Source organism: Heterodontus francisci, chromosome 7 (assembly GCF_036365525.1).
Source record: "Heterodontus francisci isolate sHetFra1 chromosome 7, sHetFra1.hap1, whole genome shotgun sequence".
NCBI classification, from domain to species: domain Eukaryota; kingdom Metazoa; phylum Chordata; class Chondrichthyes; order Heterodontiformes; family Heterodontidae; genus Heterodontus; species Heterodontus francisci.
Window position 1 is genome coordinate 33,050,597 of NC_090377.1, and position 15,121 is coordinate 33,065,717.

General features: G+C 43.2%; 1 long non-coding RNA gene across 2 annotated transcripts in view; it reads right to left on the minus strand.

Moving 5' to 3' along the window:
- Window positions 1-14,292: 14,292 nt before the first annotated feature.
- LOC137371917 (uncharacterized) overlaps window positions 14,293-15,121 on the minus strand; it is a 118,305-nt gene continuing 117,476 nt past the window's right edge. For both annotated transcript variants that reach the window (XR_010975309.1, XR_010975308.1), the window contains exon 6: window positions 14,293-14,721. This is a non-coding gene — a long non-coding RNA (uncharacterized lncRNA). The remainder of the gene's footprint in view (window positions 14,722-15,121) is intronic.

Consider the following 15,121-nt stretch of genomic DNA (forward strand, 5'->3'; position numbering starts at 1 on the left):
GGCTCTGAAACCATTGGCACCATATCTAATGCTGCAGTGGTTGCCTGGCCCTGCATGCTACCCAGCACATCTCAAGCCATTTGAGTAGGTTGGCTAGGTGAGACAAATGTGTTGATTCCTGCTATTTCCCTGCTGCATGTTCTTTAGTCTGAGAGTAAATTGCTGGTCAGCAATGAGATTGTTGAAGCCTTGCCTTCTGGATCTTTCAATCTAAAGTCTCAATATACTGAAACAGCATAAAGAAGACTGCTGTGTGCTGCAGTCCAATGTTTCTAAAGACCCAATCATGAACATCCATTAGCAAAAAGGGCGGCACAGTGGCGCAGTGGTTAGCACCGCAGCCTCACAGCTCCAGGGACCCGGGATCTATTCCGGGTACTGCCTGTGTGGAGTTTGCAAGTTCTCTCTGTGTCTGCGTGGGTTTTCTCCGGGTGCTCCGGTTTCCTCCCACAAGCCAAAAGACTTGCAGGGTGATAGGTAAATTGGCCATTATAAATTGTCACTAGTATAGGTAGGTGGTAGGGAAATATAGGGACAGGTGGGGATGTTTGGTAGGAATATGGGATTAGTCTGGGATTAGTATAAATGGGTGGTTGATGTTCGGCACAGACTCGGTGGGCCGAAGGGCCTGTTTCAGTGCTGTATCTCTAATCTAATCTAATCTAATCTAAAAAAAAACTCTGCCTGGTCTTAAGACTGCAATCTCTGGGAGCGACACTTCTTATCGGGGTCTGCAGTTTGATTAGTTGTGCATCATTGGAGAGAAGCAGATAGTGGACTCCTCTACAGTAAAAACCAAGTTTTGCAAATGACTATATGGAAGACTGATATTCAAGGACCAGACTTCATTGAAGACCCAAGTTTCACCTCAACAGTTAAAGAAGAGCTTGAACTGACATGTCAGACAGAGGTTATTTGATCTTCTACAGCCACCTCTACTCTGTGCCCGATTTTCATTCAGCATGTCCTCTTGAAACTCACTACTGGAATCTCCTGGAGTAGCTGGACTTAGGCTGGGGCCTGCCAAAGTAGGAGCAACTACCAAATGTACGAGGGTCATTAGTAAATGCCCTCTGATCTGTTATTTGCAGAAGAATGCTGGCAGCAAGACATCACTTCCAACAGAGCTTGCATATCAAGGTATAGAATCATAGAATGGTTATAGCACAAAAGAAGGCCATTTGGCCTGTAGTGTTCATGCCAGCTCCCTCCAAGGGAAACTCAGCAAGGCAACTCAGCTATTCCCACTCACCCGCCCTTTCCCCATAGCCCTGCAATTTTTTTCTCTTCAGGTGCTTATACAATTCCCTTTTGAAAGGTTTGAATCTGCCTCTACCACACTCTCAGGCTGTGCATTCCAGATCATAGCCACTCACTGCATTTAAAACAAAAGATTTTCCTCATGTTCTTTTGCTATTTATCTTAAGTTGGTGTCCTTTGGTTCTCAACCTTCTGGCATGGGAAAATTTCTCTCTCTCTCTACTCTGTCTAGTCCCCTCATGATTTTGTGAGTCATACTGTGGTGTAGGTTATGAAAGTACTTCCATGTTTTAATATTTTTGTGAGGACTCATTTTAAAATTGTGGAAATGGATTCCTTTGGAGGGCTAGAGTGATTCAATAGATGCTGAACATTGTTTTTTTAAGGTCACTGGAAGGATTTTGTTTAAAAACACATACTGAAAGTCATATGTCTTCAGATAAGGAAACAGCAGGTGCCTTCTAGCTAGGGGAGTTATTTACAGATAAGTAACATGTCAAGATTTATGGTGGTCAAGAGTTGGTTTCAGTTTAAATATTGTTTTGAGTCAGTTGGGGGTCAGCCTGCTAAGAGAGAAGACACCAGTTCATCCTTTCTCCACCTCTCGGAGAAACCCTGAGAATCCATTGATAGCTGAAACCCCTGATGCCGCATTCCTCCTTAAAAGCCTGCCAGACTAATCCTCAATGTCACCCAAAGAGAACTGCTCCAAAAGATCCCCGTGACAGCCGTCTATGCATATTTGGGATGCCAGAATAAAGGGACGACTGATATCATTCCATATCCTCTCCTTTTCCTTCAAGTAATAACAAGTATTTGGCCAAAGATTTTTTTTGTCGTTTTTGTAAATAGGTCTCTACAGGGAAAACCTCTTTAATTGTTTATTTAACTGCTGTGTGTATGTGTGTTGGGCTAAGTTAAAAGGGAACTTCCAGATTTCAATCTGTGTGTTAACGCTTTGCACCTTTACTGAATAAGTCTTGTTTTATAATAAATTGATAATTTTGTTTATTAAAGAAACCTGGTTGGTAGATTTTATTCTGAAATAAAAATAGAGCATATAATTTGTCATAACAGTAATTGGGTAAACATTGAAATATATATTGTGACCCATGGAGAAGTGGAACTTGAGAAAGACAGTGCACTCCTCCAGCCTCGGTCGTATTTATATAATTGGGGGCTTTATGTGGGAAACCGCAAAGCCGATGACGTGCGATTGTAAGTGCGGTAATAATAATTGAAAAGGGGAAAAGGAAAACACCAAGTTTCTTGTGCATTAGAGTAAAGTTTACACTACCAGAATGGATTTGTCAGTTGCTACGACCGTTCTGGGGAGGGAAGATTATTCAGATGATAATTCAGTTGAATTAGTTAGAATTCAGTTACAGACGAAACAGCTTGAACAGGAAAGAGAATTGGAAATGAAAAAACTTGAGCTTGAACAGGAAAAAGGAATGAAAAAACTTGAACTACATTTTCAAAAGGAAAGAGAAGAGAGGCAGGAGAGAGAAAAAGAGAGCGATAGAAAAAAAGAAGGAAGTGAGCAAGAAAGGGTATTTAAACTAAAAAAACAGGGTGACCTTTACCTCGATGAAAATTCTGGTGAGGAAAGAACTGACTCCAGCCCAGGACCCGGTGGAGAGCAGTTTAAATTTGTGCAAGCCCTCCTGAAGTTTGAGAAAAGGGACGTAAATGCATTTTTCATTTCTTTTGAAAAGAATAGCTAGGCAGATGAAGTGGACGAAGGAAAACTGGAAACTGTTTATGCAAAGTAGGTTGATGGGCAGAGCTCATGAAATTAATGCTATGCTTCCTGAGGAAGTTTCTGTAGATTATGATATGGCAAAAAAAAGCTATTCTCGCTGCTTATGAGTTAGCCCCTGAAGCTTACAGGCAGAAATTTGGGAACCTCCAGAAACAGCCTGGACAGACATATATAGCATTTGAGAGGGTAAAGCAAATTAATTTTGATTGTTGAATACGGGCACTAAAGATAGAGGCCACGTATGAGAATTTTAGGGAAATAATTCTCCTAGAAGAATTTAAAAATTCACTCCTTCCATTACTAAGAACCCATGTAGAGAACCAGAAGGTTTCAACAGGCAGACAGGCAGCTGAGATCACTGATGATTACGATCTTGTTTAAAAGCCCAAACCCTTTGTCCGTCACCCCCACAAACCCAAGAAGGATAGAAGGTGGGAGCGTGAAAGAAAGGCAAGTAGCTGGGGACAAGAAGGGACAGCTGGAAGCGCCCCGGGATCTCCTCCTCAGGCCAGAAAGGAAGATGCTGAGAGTGGAAGTGAGGTACAAAAACCTAAGGGTTTCCATTGCCACAAGGTGAGACACTTTCGTGCAGAATGCTGGACGTTGCAGGGTAAACCCATGGGACCTTATTGGGGTACACAAGGCCAATACAGTGAAAGGGGCTCCAACCGAGAGTACGACAGATCAGGCTATAGCTCTGACTGCAGCTTTAAGGCCAAGTACAAAAAACGCTGTAAGTGCGGGGGTTATGAACAAGATCCCTGAGTGTTATAGAGAATTCTTATAAAAAGGAAAAATAACTCCTTATCCTTCAAGTGAGGCAGTTAAACCTATAGTTATACTTAGCCACCCAAACTCTTTTGCTGGGGAAAGGCATAACTTTTCCACCAGAGACTGCACTGAATGCCAAGGTTTTAGTGAATGGTATCGGCGAGGAGTATATACCTGTACCTTTGTATTGTGTGCACCTGGAGTGTGACCTAGGGCCGAATCTTCTGTTTCTGCTGCCGATGTCGCAGCGGGCTAAGAGAATGGCGGTCTACCCTCGCGGGCTTCATGTCGCGGAGACACCACAATCGTGCGTGCGGCTGCTCATTTAAATAGCCAGGGCAGGCCGCACTCACCCCCCCCCAATCACATGTCACATGGAAAGAGCCGACTTCCCGCCCCCAGCAATAGCATCGGCTGCATTTAAAGGGCTTTGAACCCTACTGGTAAATTTAAATATTTAAAGCAGAAGTAAATAAAAATAAAATAAAGACATTTCTTCTGCCCCTCTCCCAGCCCCCCAATAACAATTTAATTAATTATTTGCCCTCTCCCACCCAAAACACTTACCTTGTCCACCTGACTTCTCCCCGCCAAACTGTATAAACTTTAAACTATACCCTTCCCACCATCCCCTGAACCAATGATGTCACCTTGACCCCGTTCCCCACCCAACACCCCCCTCAGCACTGAGAAACTTACCTCCTCCTCCCCCCTCCCCACCAGCGTGGCGTCTCATTTCCTCGGATGGGGATCCGAAGGCGCAGGAGCGCCAGCCACCAGGCTGAAGAATGGAGCGGGAAAACAGACGGCGACATAAGTATCATTAATGCATTAATTTTAATTTATTACAATATGCAAATGCAGGTCCTGTAACCGAGCCAGGTGGCGGGGGGTGGGGGTGGGAAGCTACCACGAGGCCTCGCCACCGCCTGTCATATCAGGCTCGGCCCTCCTGGTTTGACATGCCCTCTCCCGGAGGTATTTTCAGGGCCCCACCAGCCTCCCGCCTGGCCACAGACCCCGACGCCTGGGGGAGGAGAACTAAATCCAGCTCCTAATGTCTGGAACAGTAACTGTAGGAGTTGTCCATAGTTTGCCTGTAGATAGAGATAGAGAGTTACCAGTGGCGTGCCGCAGGGATCAGTTCTGGGTCCTCTCCTGTTTGTGATTTTTATTAACGACTTGGATGAGGAAGTCGAAGGGTGGGTCAGTAAATTTGCAGATGATACAAAGGTTGGTGGAGTTGTGGATACCGAGGAGGGCTATTGTCGTCTGCAAAGGGACTTGGATAGGTTGCAGTGCTGGGCTGAAAAGTGGCAGATGGAGTTTAACCCTGAAAAGTGTGAGGTCGTCCATTTTGGAAGGACAAACATGAATGCAAAATACTGGGTTAACGGTAGGGTTCTTGGGCATGTGGAGGAGCAGAGAGACCTTGGGGTCTATGTGCATAGATCATTGAAAGTTGCAACTCAAGTGGATAGGGCTGTGAAGAAGGCATATGGGGTGTTAGCGTTCATTAGCAGAGGGATTGAATTTAAGAGCCGTGAGGTGATGATGCAGCTGTACAGGACCTTGGTAAGGCCTCATTTGGAGTACTGTGTGCAGTTCTGGTCGCCTCATTTTAGGAAGGATGTGGAAGCCTTGGAGAGGGTGCAGAGGAGATTTACCAGGATGTTGCCTGGAATGGAGAATAAGTCTTACGAGGAAAGGCTGAACATTCTAGGCCTCTTCTCATTAGAACGGAGAAGGATGAGGGGTGACATGATAGAGGTTTATAAGATGATCAGGGGAATAGATAGGGTAGACAGTCAGAAACTTTTTCCCCGGGTGGAGCAAAGCGTTACAAGGGGTCATAAATTTAAAGTGAAGGGTGGGAGATATAAGGGGGATGTCAGTGGAAGGTTCTTTACCCAGAGAGTGGTCGGGGCATGGAATGCCTTGCCTGGGGAAGTTGTTGAGTCAGAAACTTTAGGGACTTTCAAACGGCTTTTAGATAGGTATATGGATAAAGGAGAATGATGGGGTATAGATTAAATTGTCCTTGACAGAGGACAAAGGATCGGCACAACATCGTGGGCCGAAGGGCCTGTTCTGTGCTGTATTTTTCTATGTTCTATGTTCTATGTTCTATAGAGTTGACTTACTCCTGGGGAATGATTTGGCTGGAGCGAAGGTAATAGCTTCTCCAGTAGTCATGGAAAGACCAAGTGAAGTCACAGAGACAAAGCAGTTGCAGGAAAATGTTCCAGGATTGTTTCCTTCATGTGTAGTGACCCAAACAATGGCTGAACAAGTTCATTGTTGGAGGTCAAGTTGGCACCACAGACAGATAGTTGCATATCTGAAACTTTCTTTTGGGATTTGCAAAATTCAAAGGAAATATTCAATAAGTCTTCTCTGATCACGGCACAGCAAGCCGATCCAGAGTTAAGTAAAGTGGCACAATCAGCTCTAACTGAAGTTAAAGCAGAGGGAGTTCCGTAAGGGTACTATATTAAAAATGGGATTCTGATGAGGAAGTAGAGACCTCCTCACAGACCTGTGGATGAAGAATGGACGGTTGTTCGCTAGATAGTGGTACCACCCAAGTATCACCAGGAATTATTAAGGAAAGCCCATGAAATTTCTATGGTGGGACATGCAGATCTGGAAGTCCCAATCACAAATAAGTCGATATTTTTACTGGCCAGGTCTTATCCAGGACATGGTGCAGTTTTGTAAACATGTCATACATGCCAGATTGTGGGAAAACCACACCCTGCCATAAAACCGGCACCTCTAATTCCCATATGAGTTTTTGGGAAACCATTTAGTAGGGTGGGGGTAGACTGTGTGGGATCTTTACTGAAAACAAAAGCTGGACCTCAATATATACTCGCTATCACGGATATGACTACTCAATTCCCAGAGGCCATTCCCTTGAGAACAATTTCTGCTAAGATAGTGGTGGAGAAATTAACCCAGTTCTTCACTAGATATGGATTACTGATTGAGATTCAGTCGCATCAAAGTTCCAATTTTATCGCTAAAATTTTCCAGAAAGTTATGAATAATTTGGGTATAACACAGTTAAAGTGCTCAACATAACACCCACAGACACAAGGGTCTTTAGACCGGTACCATCAGACCCTCAAAACAATGATCAGTGTATACTGTCATGAATAGCCCCATGATTGGGATAAGGGGCTGGAATTTCTTTTGTTTTCTACTAGGGATTCACCTAATGAGTCTACTGGTTTTAGTCCTTTTGAATTAGTTTATGGACATGAGGTAAGAGCTCCTCTAAAATTAATCAAAGAAAAGTGTGACCCGTGGAGAAGTGGAACTATCGAAAGACAGTGCACTCCTCCAGCCTCGGGTTGTAACATGTAGTAAAATTCAGTGAAAGTGAGTAGGGAGACCAACAATAAAATGCAAAGAATGGTACGAATCATAACATTAGAGAAGAACTTTGAACTCTCCTTCCCTCATTATGGCTTCAGTAACCCAGAAATTGGCAGACTGAATGCTGCAACTAAGTAAGTGAGCAATAATTAGCAGGACCACATCCCTCCAAATTTGTTTCTGCCTATTCTGTGTGGCTTTGTACCCAAGTGCACCACACTTCTGTTACATTGTTTGAGTTGAAAAACCAATATGAAAATAGTCCTTTGCCATTCTGAATGACCTTGAACAGCTTGTCACTTGGCTTATCAGTATCCCAATCACCCTTGTACATCTTTTTCTCCACCTCCAACCCTTGCACGATATTTGTCTCAAAAATTCTGTTCCAGCTTGGATGGCTTATTTGTGGATCAACAGCAGGAATGGCTCCCAGATCCGTGCTCACCTCCCTGACTAGAATAGAATCATAGAAAATTTACGGCACAGAAGGAGGTCACTTGGCCCATTGTGTCTGCATGGCCGAAAAACGAGCCACCCAGCCTTATCCCACCTTCCAGCATTTGGTCCATAGTCCTGCAGGTAACAGCACTTGAGGTGCATATCCAGACACCTTTTTTAATGAGTTGAGGATTTCTGCCTTCAGTATCCTTTCAGGCAATGAGTTCCAGACCCCTACCACCCTTTGGGTGAAAATGATTTTCCTCATCTCCCCTCTAACCTTTCGACCAATCACTTTAAATCTATGGCCCCTAGTCACTGACCTCTCTGCTAAGGTAAATAGGCCCTTCACATCCACTCTGTCCAGGCGCCTCACATTTTTGTACATTTCAATCAAATCTCCCCTCAGACTCCTCTGTTCCATGGAGAACAACCTAATGTGACAAAGGTCACCTCGTGCTCTAAGGAAGTATCCAGTTACAAAGAATTTAAAGGCAATGGTGACCTTTACTAGTAGCGACAATGTTGTTTGCCTGATGGATATGGACTACTAGCACTTAACATACTTCCTCAATAGTTTCTGGTAGGAAGTGTAGCTATTAAGTGTGGTCAGAAAAGTCTAACTAAAACTTTCTTAGTCTCTAGACACTGGTGAGTTGGTATTTGTGCAAGCAAAAGAAGCCTTCTATGATGCCTCACTCTTACTCATCTAATGTAGCATTTTCCATTTTTTTTTAATTCTTTCAGGAATGTGAGCGTCTCTGGCAAGGCCAGCATTTGCTGCCTATCCCTAGTTTCTCTTGAACTGCTGCAGTCCATTGGTGTAGGTACATCCATAATTGTGTTAGGGAGGGAATTCCAGGATTTTGACCCAGTGACAGTGAACGAACGGCGATATAGTTCCAAGTCAGGATGATCTGTGATTTGGAGGGGTGTATGCCTTTGCAGGTGGTGGTGTTCCCATGTGCCTGCGGGTTTTGAAGGTGCTACCGAAGGAGGCTTGAAGAGTTGTGGCATCTTGTATATGGCACACACTACTACCACTGTGTGCCGGTGGTGGAAGGAGTGAACGTTTAAGGTGGCAGACAAGGTGCCAGTCAAGCAGGCTGCTTCGTCCTGGATGGTGTCAAGCTTTTTGTGTGTTGTTGGAGCTGCACTCATCCAGGCAAGTGGAGAGTATTCTATCACACTCCTGACTTGTGCCTTGTGGATTGTGGACAGGCATTGGGGAGACAGTTATTCACTGCAGAATTCCCAGCCTCTGACCTGCTCTTGTAGCCACAGTATTTATATGGCTGGTCCAGTTAAGTTTCTGGTCAATGGTAACCCCCAGGATGTTGATTTTTCATCCTCCTCTTCACAGTTTAAGAATACAGAATTCACATTGGGAAATTCACATCCCCAACTGTGCAGCGATATGTGCCAGCAAAGAGAAGAACTGAGCCTTTGATTACAGTTATAAATCCTTATAGTCTGAACTCTGTGGAGCGCAAAGTGTGGGATTAAATAGCCAGTTTTATATTTTTTCAATAGATCTACACTGGGTAGAAAGTGCCTGCAATGTTCATTCACAAATTCTTGCCTGTGGGGTATGTCAATATAGTTAGACCATGTGCATGGAGTTCTTAATCAGTCAAAGCCTTCATCCAATGTATAATTAGAACATGGATGAACTGAACATACTCCATGAAACACGTTATTAAAGTCAAGTGTATTTCAAGTAGATGTTTGTTATAGCACTGCCTTATCTATTTGTATTCAATACATTGACAAGTATACAAATGTTATCAACCACATCTGTTGCAGGAAGTGCATGTTGTTATGGTCAAGTGAGGAGGGGTCAAAGGGCTGCCCTCTTTTCCCTCTCCTTGTTTGACCACAACTAGTTTAATTCTTTCTTAAAGTGGTTGTACAGGCCAATTCAGTAAGTGTTTGAGTACTTACTTGCTATGATTATAACAAGAACCAATCAGACAGGTTTTCTAGAGTTTAACAAAGAAAGAGGTTAACTTTATTGTACCTAAACCGAACTAATGAAAATAATAAACAACGCACCAACTTTCACTCACACACACACAAAAGTTTACACACACACAAATATGTTACAGAGTGGGGAAAGGTAGATTTGTTGAGTTAAAGTCCATAGAAAAAAGAATACAGCCTGTGGTTTTTGATGATTCAACTGGCTTCCAGCTGAATTCCGTGGTCCTGAGGCTTTTAGTTTGAAGAGCTAGATGACTGGTTCAATAGATCTCCTGGAGGCAGCAAAGCAGATGATTTCCTCCAACTGGGTTTCTGATTGTAGCCGGAGAATGCAAAGGTGGTCAGTCAACAGACAGGATATGAAAGCTTTTAAGTTGGAATGGAGAGAGAGAGAAAGAGAAAGAGAGACCCCCCACTGAGGTCTGCACGTGTCAGAGTCCAGATGCTTCTCCTCTCTCTGCTGCGGAAAGACACAAGCTTAAAACCACAGATGGGGAGGGGCTAGTCACATGACTATCATTCAGTCATTCAAGCATAGCAGTATTTCTTTCTTGATAAAAGTAAAAGAACAAACAGTTCCCTTAAAATTCCTGGGTCTTGGTTCTTGCTGGGATATGAGCAGACATTTTGCCTCCCTCCTCACGGCATTGCAGTGTAGGATACAGTGTTACAAATTAGCTGGCCATCTTATGTTAGCAGCAAAGTCATCCTTGTAGCTTTTCTTTTTTAAATGTCTTTAAAAAAAAATATCCATTCAGATCTCTAGTCAGTGGATTAAAGAAAATTAACATTCAACAAAGCACATTGGCGTAACAATGTGTTTAATGTTGCTCAAGCAAGGAAAGGGGATTTGGGCAGCAACAGTCAAAAGAAACATAGTGATTGAGTCCACCATGTTAGATAAAGAAGTAAAAATGGAAGTGAATGGGCATTTGGATTAATTTGGAGTTTGGATTCCTTACCAAAATCAGTTGGTTTGAACTTTGCAAGTCCACAAAAATGCAAAACATTAATATTACAGGGCACAAAAGAAAGCGACATATCTAGAAATTATAGATCAATAAATTTAACATCTGTTATAGGAAAAGTCTTTCAAATGATCTTAAGTCTGGTGAGTATTTTTTTTAAAAAGCAGTAAATTATTACAGGACTGTCGACATGGATTGAATGTCACGTTCAACTAATCTGGTGGAGCTTTTTGAAGACTGATATGGAGTACAGACAAAATATAATTGAGAATGTAGTTCAGAAGGATTGCCATAAGTGATTGATGCTGGAAGTATGGAACCATGGAGTCGGATAAAAGAGTCATTGAAATTACAGACAGAAGGAGATCCTTCAACCTATCAGATCTGTATCAGTGCTGGCTTTTCAACTGAAACTCTCCGCTGTAATCCCATTCCACTACCATTTTCCCATATTCTTTTACATTCACATTTGTTAAATGCTTATCCAAGTTATTTTAAACTATATTATATTTTGTATAGAATCATAGAAATTATAATACAAGATGAATTGCAGCACAGAGGTAAATACGGTGCAGTCTGAAAAAGTGGCTTAAAAAGTAGGAAACAAGGGGATAGATATTGACTTTGTGTGAGTGTTAAATGAGTGACAGTGAGTTGGCGACCAATTTTACATCTCCCCCGATTGAAAATAGATGCTGAGAGGCTGATACCCCCTGGCTGGAGAGTCTAGAATTAGGGGTCATCATCTCAGGGTAAGGGGTAGGCCTTTAAGACAGAGATGAGGAGAAATTTCTTCACTCAGAGTATTGTGAATCTTTGAAATTCTCTACCCCAGAGAGCTGTGGATGCTCAGCCGTTGAGTATATTCCAGACTGAAATTGACAGTGACCATAATTCCATACGTTTTAAGGTACTTGTGGATAAGGATAAGAGCAGTCCTCGGGTGGAGGTGCTAAATTGGGGGAAGGCTAATTATAACAATATTAGGCAGGAACTGAAGAATTTAGATTGGGGGTGGCTGTTTGAGGGTAAATCAACATCTGACATATGGGAGTCTTTCAAACGTCAGTTGATTAGAATCCAGGGCCGGCATGTTCCTGTGAGGAAGAAGGATAAGTTTGGCAAGTTTCGGGAACCTTGGATAACGAGGGATATTGTGAGCCTAGTCAAAAAGAAAAAGGAAGCATTTGTAATGGCTAGAAGGCTGGGAACAGACGAAGCCCTTGAGGAATATAAAGAAAGTAGGAAGGAACTTAAGCAAGGAGTCAGGAGGGCTAAAAGGGGTCATGAAAAGTCATTGGCAAACAGGATTAAGGAGAATCCCAGGTCTTTTTATACGTATATAAAGAGCAAGAGGGTAGCCAGGGAAAGGGTTGGCCCACTCAAGGACAGAGGAGGGAATCTATGCGTGCAGCCAGAGGAAATGGGCGAGGTACTAAATGAGTACTTGGCATCAGTATTCACCAAACAGAAGGACTTGGTGGATGATGAGTCTAGGGAAGCGAGTGTAGATAGTCTGGGTCACGTTGTTATCAAAAAGGAGGTGTTGGGCGTCTTGAAAAGCATTAAGGTAGATAAGTCACCAGGGCCTGATGGGATCTACCCCAGAATACTGAGGGAGGTAAGGGAGGAAATTGCTGGGGCCCTGACAGAAATCTTTGTATCCTCATTGGCTACAGGTGAGGTCCCAGAGGATTGGAGAATAGCCAATGTTGTTCCTTTGTTTAGGAAGGGTAGCAAGGAGAATCCAGGAAATTACAGGCTGGTGAGCTTTACGTCAGTGGTAGGGAAATTATTGGAGAGGATTCTTCGGGACAGGATTTACTCCCATTTGGAAACAAATGAACTTATTAGCGAGAGTCAGCATGGTTTTGGGAAGGGGAGGTCGTGTCTCACTAACTTGATTGAGTTTTTTGAGGAAGTGACAAAGATGATTGATGAAGCAAAGGCAGTGAATGTTGTCTACATGGACTTCAGTAAAGCCTTTGACAAGGTCCCTCATGGTAGACTGGTACAAAAGGTGAAGTCACACGGGATCAGAGGTGAGCTGGCAGGATGAATACAGAGTTGGCTCAGTCATAGAAGACAGAGGGTAGCAGTGGAAGGGTGCTTTTCTGAATGAAGGGCTGTGACTAGTGATGTTCCGCAGTGATCAGTGCTGGGACCTTTGCTGTTTGTAGTATATATAAATGATTTGGAGGAAAATGTAGCTGGTCTGATTAGTAAGTTTGCGGATGACACAAAAGTTGGTGGAGTTGCAGATAGTGATGAGGATTGTCAGAGGATACAGCAGGATATAGATCGGTTGGAGATTTGGGCAGAGAAATGGCAGATGGAGTTTAATCCGGACAAATGTGAGGTAATGCATTTTTGAAGATCTAATACAGATGGGAAGTATACAGTAAATGGCAGAACCCTTAGGAGTATTGACAGGCAGAGAGATCTGGGCGTACAGGTCCACAGATCACTGAAAGTGGCAACGTAGGTGGATAAGGTAGTCAAGAAGGCATACGGCATGCTTGCCTTCATCGGTCGGGGCGCAGAGTATAAAAATTGGCAAGTCATGCTGCAGCTGTATAGAACCTTAGTTTGGCCACACTTGGAATATTGCGTGCAATTCTGGTCGCCACACTACCAGAAGGATGTGGAGGCTTTGGAGAGGGTACAGAAGAGGTTTACCAGGACGTTGCCTGGTCTGGAGGGTATTAGCTATGAGGAGAGGTTGGATAAACTCGGATTGTTTTCACTGGAACGACGGAGGTGGAGGGGTGACATGATAGAGGTTTACAAAGTTATGAGTGGCATGGACAGAGTGGATAGTCAGAAGCTTTTTCCCAGGGTGGAAGAGTGAGTTACTAGGGGACATAGGTTTAAGGTGCGAGTGGCAAAGTTTAGAAGGGATGTACGAGGCAAATTCTTCACACAGAGTGAGTGCCTGGAACCTACTGCTGGGGGAGGCGGTGGAAGCAGGTACGATAGCGCTGTTTAAGAGGCATGTTGACAAATACATGAATAGGATGGGAATAGAGGGATACGGACCCCGGAAGTGCAGAAGGTTTTCGTTTAGACAAGCATCAAGATCAGCGCAGGCTTGAAGGGCCGAATGGCCTGTTCCAGTGCTGTACTGTTCTTTGTTCTTTGATACATTTTTGGGCTTTAAAGGAATCAAGGAATGTGGGGATAGGGCGGCAAAGTGAATTTGATGTATAAGATTGGCCATGATCTTACTGAATGACTGAGCGGGCTCCAGGGGCTATATGGTGTGCTCCTATTTCTTGTTCTCTTTGTAAATCGGCAGCCCACTTTACATCTATCATCTGTTTATGCTATTGCACAAAGTCCAGTTCTACCCTGATAAGCCATAAATTAGAGCTTTTCGACTTCCGAAGAGGTTGCAAGCAGGGTGTTCCTGGGTTGTTCTTAGGACTCTTGCTATTTTTAATGTATGATATATTGATCTTCAATTTTGTGAACAATACCAAAATAGGAGGCATGGGAAGTAATAACTAGAAATGGGGTAATAATACATTTACGGTTCACTTGAAATTCTGAATCAGGGAAATATTCAGGAACAAATGTATGATGTCACTATTCTTACAGAAGAATTCTTACCCAATGAATCGATATTCAGAAGGATTTAGTTATTTTAGGTAATTAGGTCAATAGGTGGCAGATGCGATTAAACATAGACAACTGTAAATAATTATCATGGGACCAAGGAACCAAAAGAGACAGTGTATGTATTAAACTGAATAGGCAACACTGTGCGAAAACAGAATTACACCTCAGAGACATAGTGGAAACTACAACCAGTTCCATGGGTGATGGAACTGAACAGACTCTTCAAACATAAGGTACAAATTAATTTTTTTTTTTCGTCTGGGCCCCGGAAGAATTATCTGGTCCGCTGGGTCCCTCACCTTCCACGATTGCATCTCTCTGCTATGGCTCCGCCTATGCCCCACCACCCACACCCCAACCAGCCTTGACCCTTGAGTCCTCAATCTGGCGAGCTGCATGTTTGTGGCCTCGCATCTTGCTTGTCAAGTTTCAATGAGGCCAGGGCCTCAAAATCGTATGGACCTCTTCGCCACCAGAATTGTCACCTTGTTGCTAGTCAAAGGTCAAAATCCTCTCCGCTGTCTTCAAGATCTGAAGAGATCAGAGAAAAATTCTAAGTAAAAATGCTAGCTAAACATTTTAATGATTTCACGAGGCAGTTACTGCAGCATCATAAAGATTGGAATTTATATCGGGGTTCTCTGAATCTAGGGTGTTGCTTTAGCTGAAGAAAGACTGAATCCTAAGGATGCAGTGTAAAATTCTAAAAAGGGATATTCATACCATTTCATCAGGGCTCCTGCTGAAGACATAGCAGGAGAAGGGAAGAACTCTGCAAAAATTCTCCCCAGCATGGATAATGAAACATGAGTTTTTAGCCCCAATTTAAACATAACTCACCCAGCAAGAACAGGTTCAGGTCGGACATCCTGTCCGATTTTTATGCTCCACTGACGTCCAAACCAAACCCACCCCATTCTCACTGCAATGT